This window comes from Coenobita brevimanus, chromosome 58 (genome assembly GCF_032717465.1).
Source record: "Coenobita brevimanus isolate Jiangsu-jjx chromosome 58, ASM3271746v2, whole genome shotgun sequence".
NCBI classification, from domain to species: domain Eukaryota; kingdom Metazoa; phylum Arthropoda; class Malacostraca; order Decapoda; family Coenobitidae; genus Coenobita; species Coenobita brevimanus.
Genome location: NC_137011.1, coordinates 35,949,310 through 35,959,781, shown reverse-complemented (window position 1 = coordinate 35,959,781; position 10,472 = coordinate 35,949,310). Strand labels below are relative to the sequence as shown.

At 44.2% G+C, this 10,472-nt stretch overlaps 1 non-coding gene across 1 annotated transcript; it reads left to right on the top strand.

The window, feature by feature from the left end:
- The first annotated feature begins 531 nt into the window (after window positions 1-531).
- On the top strand, window positions 532-604 carry TRNAF-GAA (transfer RNA phenylalanine (anticodon GAA)). Its single transcript has one exon. It is a non-coding gene; the product is annotated as a tRNA-Phe (tRNA).
- The last annotated feature ends 9,868 nt before the right edge of the window (window positions 605-10,472 follow it).

The following is a 10,472-nucleotide window of genomic DNA, read 5'->3' as shown; positions in this document are numbered from 1 at the left end:
TCAACTTTCCTATACTTGCTCATTTTAACTGGCGTAAAACTGTCATCCCCTCACCCTGAACCATGAACTAAGGCAAGAGATTATCAACAGAATATGATGCTGGTTACGAGGAAGTGTTATTCTAAGGATGTAGAGCCACTGTATTGCCTTGTTCTGTCGCTGAGCTGGGGAAAATAAGCTGGAAAAGGATGAAAACCTTGGTCAAGTTCAGGCAAATTAAATATAAATATACCGGTAGTAGTAAAGAGTTAAGGAAGGCAATGCTTTTCCCCTGATGTATGAACACTCGAGTACTACCGTCTGGCAGTACAAAGAATATAGTATAAATTCCGTCTTTGGCCTGAAGGGGTTAAAGATGAAAGATGATTAACACTCTTACGATCGAGACAACTCAAATATTACATTCCAGCAACACCAGGCTATTTTATTCAGATATGAGCAAGCCACAGAGGCCTGAGTGTTAACAGTGGTATCATTAACCCTATTATGGCAGGAGCAACGCTAGTATTCTGTTCTAGGTAACGAAACGTGGCCTAGATAGCTCAGCTGGGAGAGCGTTAGACTGAAGATCTAAAGGTCCCCGGTTCGATCCCGGGTCTGGGCAGAATAATGTTTTGTTGGTGGACTGAGACGAAGTCATGCTAACGGTCATTTACTACGAACACGTCACAGGCCAAGAGGCGGATGGAATTATTTCCTAACAAGTGGTTTATTTATAATCAATTAATGCTGCCAGAGTGGTAAAGCAGTTACATACCATTCACTGATCTGGATTACTATAACCTAGAATCCGACCCCTACACCATGCCTGGGGTAATACTGAAATCTGTTTTAACAACAACAACAACAACAACAATAATAATAATACCGGTAATAATAATAATAATAATAATAATAATAATAATAATAATTATTATTATTATTATTATTATTATTTTTAGTATTATTATTATTATTATTGTTGTTGTTGTTGCTGTTGTTGTAATTCAGTTTATTAAAGGAAGTACAAAGAAGAAGCATTAGAGTACGAACAAAATTATTTCATATCTTCATAAAGTAAAACTGTCCTTGGCCAAGAAGGGAAAGAGCGGAAAGTAAGATTAGAAGGTTGACTGTCGGAGGTGGGAATGGAACAGGAGTTACGGAAAGGGAAGGAGAAGAAAAAGAGCAGAAGAGGAAAGGAAAGAGGTGTGAAAAGAGGAAGGGATGGAAGTAAAAAGAGTAGGAGGATAGAGGAGGGGGGGGATGGAGGGAAAGGGAGGGGGTGAAATGACCAATGATAGTGTAGATGAGCACAACAGAAGTACAAAACAAAAGAATGGAAGACCAGAACCAACAGGTCAAGTGAATCTGTCAAGCTCTGTCAAGCCAGTTTGTTACAATGGACACTGGCTGTTATCTGTTATATGTGGCTATGCTATGAACAGAAAATAGTAACACTTATCACAAGGATGATTGGAAAAATAATGGAAGGAGAGAGGGAAATGACTGTGTGTAGGGTAGAAAGTTAGCGACAGTAATAAGGGGTAAAGGATCAGGAATGGTGTGGTCGGAATACTAGAAAATTGAGAGTTATAATTTATGGGGGTCGGAGGGAGGGTAGCAAGGGTGTGAAGGGGAAGGGGAAGAGACCACAGTATGAGGAGAGCGGGAGTGAGGGAGAGAAGGAAGTCTGACTGTGAGGTGGAAAGTGGGAAGGCTGGAGTGTGAAAAGGAAAATATATCGAAGGAGGAAAGGTAGAGACAGATCAAGAAGAGGACGAAAGACTGGGAGAGGGTTATTGGCTGGGAGGTAGGGAGGCCAATGGATGTTTACACAGAGAGGCATACACATCAATGGAGGGGGAGGGATGAGGAAGATGGGGGTGAGGGATGTATTGAATGAAAGTGGAGGAGGAGGTCAGGGAGATGGAAAGGGAGAATATCTGACGAGGTGGTGTTCACTAGACTGCAGGAATGGAACAAGAGGGAGGAAACAGGGAAAGGAGCAAAAAAAAGTGGAAGTAAAGAAAGTGGATACGAAGAATATCGGTGAGAAAGAAATTCGCGAGTAAGTGGATAGGAAAGCTAGGAAAGATCGAGAAGAATATACTCAGTGGACAGGAAATATAGAAAAGTATCAGGAAAGAGGGGGGGAAGGGGAAAAGGAAGAACAGCGGATGGACAGAGGAAACGTATGGCAGAAAGACACGAACGAGAAAAGTGAATGATTTACGGCTCAGAGGACGGTATTCAGTGGATAGAGGAATCGAAAAAGGTATAGGGAGAGAGGACAAGGAAAAGGCAATGAATGGATGTGGCCAAAAAAAAAAAAAAGTAAGGGAAAATGAAATTCATTTAGGACGGAATGGGAGAGGATAAAGACAAAGGTTGGAACAGAGGGAAGAGAAGTGAATAAAAGAAACAACTTATGGTCTTATAGGAAAGAAGACATAGAAAGGAATGAAGCAAGGCGACAAAGGGAGGGGAAAAGAGAATAGGGAGGTGAGAAAGAGAGAGAAAAAAAGCAAGAGGGGATGAGGAAGAAGAGAACGGTAAAGAGGACACTTGCATCGAAGACTGAAAGAAGGGAGCGGAGAGGAACGGAGGGAGGTGTGGGAAAAAGTGGAAGGAATGCTGGAAAGGGGAAGAGGGTGGAGGGCAGATGAGAAAGACGAGGGAAGAGAGAAAGGTGTAATGAGGGAGAGAGGGTAGGAGATGAAGTGAGAGGGAAGGTGTTAAGGGAGTAAGGGCAAGGTAGAATAGGAAAAAGAGGCAGACGGTGGAAAAAGAAAGGATGGAGTGGAATGAAGGCATGAGGAAGGAAGAGGAAAGACAGGAGGGAGAACGGAAGGCAGGAAAACGGGACTGATATGGGAATGAATGAGGTGATGGGAGCCTACAGGGAGACATAAAGGGGAGAAAGAATGAGGAGGGTAGAATGGAGGGAGGAATGAAGAAGGGGGAAGATGGTAAGAAGCTCCTACCTTCATCCTAACCCTCCTATGACTTGTATGGAGGAGAGCGTGCTGCGGTACTGAGGTATAAGATACAGGGACGAAGGGAGGAAGAGGAAAGGGAGAGAAGAGACAAGAAATCACTACAAGGTATGTGTGTGTGTGTGTGTGTGTGTGTGTGTGTGTGTGTGTGTGTGTGTGTGTGTGTGTGTGTGTGTGTGTGTGTGTGTGTGTGTGCGCGTGCGTGCGTGCATGCAAAACAGCAGGTGAAGCCTAGGGGAATGATGTCGGAGTTGCGACACCTCCCACTGCCTGATCAGAGAAAATAGGCGCCGTAAGATGTGACGTTACGGGTACTGGCACATCCCACGGGTTGGTCAGAGTACTGGTCGGGGCTTAGGGGAGTGACATCACAAGTTCTGGCATCTCTAATTTGCTAACAGCTGAGTGGGAGACAGTGCAGGAAACTTGGCCTGGAGTTCACGTTGATTAACCACCCCAATGTGAAGTACTTCCCTACCAGTGCTGAAAGCCACTCCAGCCCTAGCGCTTATCTGCCAAACACACTACTGTACACTTGGTGACTCGGATGGTTGGCAAGCACACGTTGCTCTCTTATACTCGGTTTGTAATGACCTCAGCTAAAATATACAGCCTAAATACAAGAAAGAAGCAAGCAAGCAAGCAAGCACGAAAAAAAATGTAAACAAAACATGAAAATCAAATTCCCTCTCTTCCTCCCTTCTATCCTGCATTAAAACTTAACCCCGCTGTTTGCTTCATCATCAGTGTATTGGCTTAACTCTGGTATTTTTGCCCGGGAGTCTGTGTTCCCGCTGTATTTATGTGCAGGGCGACACACAAATGGCGCCACAATCCCTTTTCTTCTTCCTGCGACAAGCGAGGGTGTGAGGGTACTATGTGCTCCTGGAGGAGATTTACGACAGGGTAAAAGCAGAGAATGTTGCAAAAATAAGATCTCTGATATAAAATCATATCTGCATTTTCTGCATGAAGGGAGTAGGCCAGTAGGGGTTTTAGCCTATACGTGAAATCTTGCTTGCTTTGACCTTAGACTTTTATGAGTTATTCTCCTGCACCAAAGCTACTGATCCTTTATGCCCGAGGACGAACTTTGTATTTTATTTTGGCTAATGGCAGAAAAATGTAATCACTTTACGAGAGATCCCTTGGAGGAAGGAGGTAAAAACAATCTCTCCATTATCCTCTTGTCCCCGAAGACGAAAATTCTGTATTCCAAAATGGCTGACTCAGATGATTTTATTCAGGTTACGAAAAACACCTCTCGGGATGGAGTTGAGGACACATTCTTGCAAGTTCGTTTGCCAAGCTATATTCCGGTCTGTCTTAATATCGCCAGATTGACAATCACAAAGTCAATACCTCCAGTAGTTATTCAGTCAATACATAATTCAGGTGGTGTTCTAAGCAATGAAATCTACAACTAATTATCACACTGGACCATGGTTTACCACCACTACGTATATACGTCGATTCATCTGCTTGTCAATGCCGCCACCAACGTCAGTCACATCGTTACTGAATAAGGCCAAAATTCACGTTTACAGTGAAAAGGCACTGGTAAATGTGTGTGTGTGTGTGTGTGTGTGTGTGTGTGTGTGTGTGTGTGTGTGTGTGTGTGTGTGTGTGTGTGTGTGTGTGTGTGTGTGTGTGTGTAATAATTTTCTTGCTACAGATAGGCGCTTGCATTCAGCTTGGGAAGACATCTTAAGTCCTTTTTTTCCCTTTAATCTTGCTACCATCATATGATTTTACTGATCTAGGTAGAAACAGGTCGTACTAAGGTGTTAGCTGAAACTATATGTAGCCCAGTCACTATTAGAGGTTGAACCTAAGCCGAGCAATATAGTCTGTTGGGGCAACACTGTATAAAATCAAAGTGTGTTGTCGTAAACTGCTTATCTGCTCTACTGTACTTAATTTCAATTCGGGTATAACTGCCACGCCTCCATACTGAATGCTGAGCTATAGCAGAGATTACCACTAAAAACTGGCACTTGTCACGAAGTAATACAGAAAAGGATGTAGAACCTAAGTATTCTCTTATTTAGCCAACGAGCTACAAAAGGATTTTAACATTAGAATACAAGTATGATGCTCGTCAAGACGTGCAAGTGAAAAGGCGTAAAACAAAACTGTTATGTTATTCTGCCACTGAGCTACGGGACATAGGCTACAGTGGGGCAAAATCTCCAATAAATCATGGAGGACCAGTTACCGGTACAGTCCACTTTACAGTTACAGTCCTTTATAATGTGCCACGTAGACTTTACATCATTAACGACACACATTTAATAGACAAACACACATCGTCAAACACAGGACAAACGACAGGTGTATTCACAAGATCATCTCCCAAAATATTTCCACACAAAACACACACACGCACCCCCCCTCCCACATACACACATTAAGTACATCCATCCATACATCAAAAAGCATGGGGTAAATGAATGATGCATATACAAACACTTCACACATCATCACAAACAAACACTTCCATACTACAAAAGTGTTTCCCAACTTACCCAAAACACCATCAAACAAAACAAACACCAGTACACACCAACAAACACGGAAAAAATCACACATGTATTTGCGGCGAATTCCATTTACCAATCCACTCTAATCCGGCCAAAATGTGTAATACTGCAGCAAGTATTTCCTTCAATAAAATCTCCCCCTCCCCCGCCTCTCTCTCTCTCTCTCTCTCTCTCTCTCTCTCTCGTACAGACACTCACACACACGAACGCACATAAAAAAGTTGAAACATAAGCAACCGCTTCAGTGTTTTACACACACACACACACACACACACACACACACACACACTGCACTCGCGGCCTCAGGTATAAAAACAACGCCGGGAAAAAAAAGGAACACGTCAAAAACTTGTTAACAGGACCAAAACAAATTGTGTGTTTGTTGAGGAATAATACTGCTACACCACAAGCAATGAAACGATTGTGTGTGTGTGTGTGTGTGTGTGTGTGTGTGTGTGTAAAAGCTCCCTCTAGGGTCACAGGTCAAACGACTACTACGAGGGAGAAAGTTTTTTCTTTTTTATATATTATTTTATTTTGAAGACGGGAGGCATTGAGGGTGGATGGGAGAAGGGTGGGATGTGTGGGAGGCAGGAAGAAGGTGTGTGTGTGTGTGTGTGTGTGTGTGTGTGTGTGTGTGTGTGTGTGTGTGTGTGTGTGTGTGTGTGTGTGTGTGTGTGTGTGTGTGTGTGTGTGTGTGTGTGTGTGTGTGTGTGTGTGTGTGTGTGTGTGTGTGTGTGTGTGTGTGTGTGTGTGTGTGTGTGTGTGTGTGTGTGTGTGTGTGTGTGTGTGTGAAGGAGGAGGGACTGGGGTGTGTGGAGGGCAGGATAGAGGGAGGTGTGTGTGAAGGAGGAGGGACTGGGGTGTGTGGAGGGCAGGATAGTGGGAGGTGTGTGAGAAGGAGGAGGGACTGGGGTGTGTGGGAGGCAGGATAGTGGGAGGTGTGTGAGGAGGAGGAGGGACTGGGGTGTGTGGGAGGCAGAAGGGAGGGAGATGTGTCTGAAGGAGGAGGAGGGAAAGAGGGGGGAGGTTTGAGGGAGGAGAGGGGGAGGTGTGTGCAAGGGAAGAAGGAATACTAAGGAAGGAAGGAGGGAAAACTATAAATATAAGTAACAAGGACGAATGTACGAGTAATGAGGGAAGAATAAAGATGAGATGGAGTCAAAAGCGAAAGACGTGAGGAAGGACTGATGGAAAAATGAGAGAGAGAGAGAGAGAGAGAGAGAGAGAGAGAGAGAGAGAGAGAGAGAGAGAGACAGACAGACAGACAGACAGACAGACAGGAAAAAAGATGGGAACTGTAAGAGTCAGGTGAGAATAAGTGAAGGCGATGCAGAACTAAAGCAAAACAGATATGACGGATGAGAGAATAACAAAGATGAGAATGAACGTGAGAGGGTGGAGGGAAAATGAATGAAGGAGGTAAGGGATGAGAATGAACACAAGAGGAGATCGAGAATGCCAGGAGAGAAGAATGAAAGAAAGCTGAGAAACAAAATGAGCAAGAGGAGATAAAGGATGAGAGAGAATAGGAGCGGAGAATGAGTATATGACAGGAGAGTTAAATGAGAGAAGGTGGAGAGAAAATGTGGCAGAGGACACAAGAGATGGAATGGAAACGGGGAAGAGAGGAGAGGGTAGAGGTAGGAGAGAAAGTAGAGGCAGGAGAGAGAGCAGAGGCAAGAGAGAGAGCAGAGGCAGGAGAGGGAAATAAAGGTGGGTGAGGTGAGGAGCGAGAGGCAGGAGGGGAAGTGGGTAATGTAGGAGGGTGAGGTTGGATGATGAGAGAGGGGGTGAGGTGTGGGCAGAAACAGAGGGATGAGGCGATGGGAGGAGAAAAGGGGAGAGGCGAGGGAAGGAAGAGAGGGATAATGTTTGGAGGAAGAAGGAGTAAGATGCGAGGAGAGGAGAGGAGAGGAGGGGCGAGGAGAAGAGAGGTGAACTGAGGTGATTTGAGATGAGATGAGATGAGGTGAGGTGAGGTGAGGTGAGGTGAGGAACGAGAAGTAGGGGGAGTGAGGGAGAGTGGGGAGAAGCAGTCGGGTGAAGCAGGGGACAGAATGGAGAGTTTACAGTATATACAGTTAGGACGGGAGAGACAGGGGAGAGAAAAGAGAGATGGAGGCGAGAGGGGAAAGAGTGAGAGACGGGTATGGGTGAGAGACGGGTATGGGTGAGAGACGGGTATGTGTGAGAGATGGGTGGGAGGGGAGGGATGAGAGAGATGGGAGGTGAGGCAGGTGAGTAGAAAGGGTGAGACAAGGGAGCGAGATATGGATACACAGAATGGCATTTACCGGAACACATACACAGAGATAGATCGAGTAAGGTGAGGGGATGAGGTACGAGTAGATGGAATGGATAGGGGTTGAGAAGGAAGACTGGGGGAGACGGAGTGATAGGGAGATGTAATACAGGTGAGGAAGAGAGAGAAGCAAGCAGAGAGGATGGGGCAATTGGGAGAGAGAGAGAGAGAGAGAGAGAGAGGATTACACAGGAAAGCAAACAGCAACAGACCTTATGGTCCTTTCGAGGCTGCTTGTTAGAGAAAACTATGACTACAAGATCTAACTCTACATGCTGAAAGATAAGGATAGTAAAGCAAGAAGGCTCCCCCCACCACCAAACCCTCCAGGAAAAAGTGAGAAAAACCATCATGCAGCACGGAAAAACTGACATGGAAATTTTATGGGAAACACTGGAAAGGAAAAGTTACATTCTATAATACTTTATCTATAAGCTACCCGATAGAGTAACCTGAAAGAGAAAGTAAACAAATAAAATAATAGTTACGGCATGACATTATAAACCGGTACATTGGGTTAACGGGAAGTCTGTGGACATAACGTGGAAGCTACACACTGCACAGTGTGGATGTTTAGGGGTGGTGCGGCAGCCTTGCCTGGCGCTTTTAAGGTAGGCAGCAGTCAATCAGGCCCTAACTCCGTTTGCTCCACTGAGACAAGGAACTCTCCCATGTGGGACAAGTACACAAGTTTCATCCTGAAGCAGTGACCCCTGGTACATTAAAAAAAAATCCCAATGGTGGTCACTTGACTAACAGGGACCCTCAGTGATCCACAGCCCATCACAGGTCGAAAGTAAGAGTAGTGACTGTTTACTCAGGGTTATCTGTGCAGATCCTAATCTGTGCTTATATTGCTTTCTTTGCACTGGGGAGATTGAAAAGTAAATAAGACGGGTGTCTTAGATAAAATGGGACTGCACAGTGCACAGTGTGGATGTGCAATGCACAGAGTGGATGTTTAGGGGTGGTGCGGCAACCTTCCCTGGCGCTTTTTAGGTAGGCAGCAGTCAATCAGGCAATAGCTCCGTTCACTCCACTGAGACAAGGAACTCTCCCATGTGGGACAGTACACAAGTTTCATCCTGAAGCAGTGACCCCTGGTACGTTAAAAAAATCCCGATGGTGGTCTCTTGACTAACAGGGACCCTCAGTGATCCACATCCCATCACAGGTCGAAAGTAAAAGTAGTGACCATTAACTCAGGGTTATCTGTGCAGATCCTAATCTGTGCTCACTGTATATTACCTCATTTGCTTTGGGTAAATCGAAAAACGTATAATGACGTGACGTGACGCTATGTTAAGTTTACGGGGTGTCCTGTAGACACGAGGGGACTGCACAGTGTGGATGTTTAGGGGTGGTGCGGCAGCCTTGCCTGGCGCTTTTAAGGTAGGCAGCAGTCAATCAGGCCCTAGCTCCGTTCACTCCACTGAGACAGGGAACTCTCCCATATGGGACAAGTACACAAGTTTCATCCTGAAGCAGTGACCCCTGGTACGTTAAAAAAATCCCGATGGTGGTCACTTGACTAACATGGACCCTCAGTGATCCACAGCCCATCACAGGTCAAAAGTAAGAGTAGTGACCGTTAACTCAGGGTTATCTGTGCAGATCCTAATCTGTGCTTATACTGCTTTGTTTGCACTGAATAAATTGAAAATGTATAATATCGTGATGCAACACTATGTACGGGTACATTGTTTATGGGGTGTCTTGTAGACTAAAGGGGCATGAACTTACATGAACCGTAGCTATAAAAGCAAGTTATTCGGACAGAAAAAGAGTCAGCTGAGGATTTTCGTGCAAATACTTGTCTAATTTGTTTTTGAATGTCTCAATTGAGATACTGGTCGCGGTATCTGAGGGTAATCTGTTCCAGATATTTACAACTCTGTTAAAGAAGAAGTATTTTGCTTCGTGGGATTGGAATCAATTTCCCATGATTTTGCAGCCATTACTTCTGGTTTGACTAGACCGGTCTATATCAAAATATTTATTCATGTCTAAGTTGTCATATCCCTTCATGATTTTGAAAACTTCAATAAGGTCCCCTCTTAACCAGCGCTTCGTTAGGCTAAATAATTTTAGTTCTTCAAGGAGTTCCTCATATGGTTTGTTTCTAAGTCGTGGTATCATTTTTGTGATTCTTCGCTGAATTTTCTCTAATTTTTCAATGTCCTTCCTGTAGTACGGAGACCAGAATTGCACACAATACTCAAGATGGGGGCGCACTAGCGAGTTGTACAAGGTAAGTATGACTTTTTCCGATTTAAACTCGAAAGTTCTTCCAATAAAACCCACTAGCTTGTTTGCAATTTTAACCGCATCGGTACACTGCTTGCTTGGTTTTAGGTCATTTGATATTATCACACCAAGATCCTTTTCACTGTCTGTACTTGATAACTGAATATTGTTCATTTTGTAATTTGCATGGACATTGTTACTTCCAATACGACGTACTTTACATTTTTCTGTGTTGAATTTCATTTGCCATTTTTCTGCCCAGCTTGCTAAAGTATTAAGGTCATTTTGTAACTGCTGCCACTGTAATTTTGAAGTGACTTTACTGATTATTTTAGTATCATCTGCAAATTTGGATACTTTGCAATTTAGACCCTCATCAATATCATTTATATAGATAAT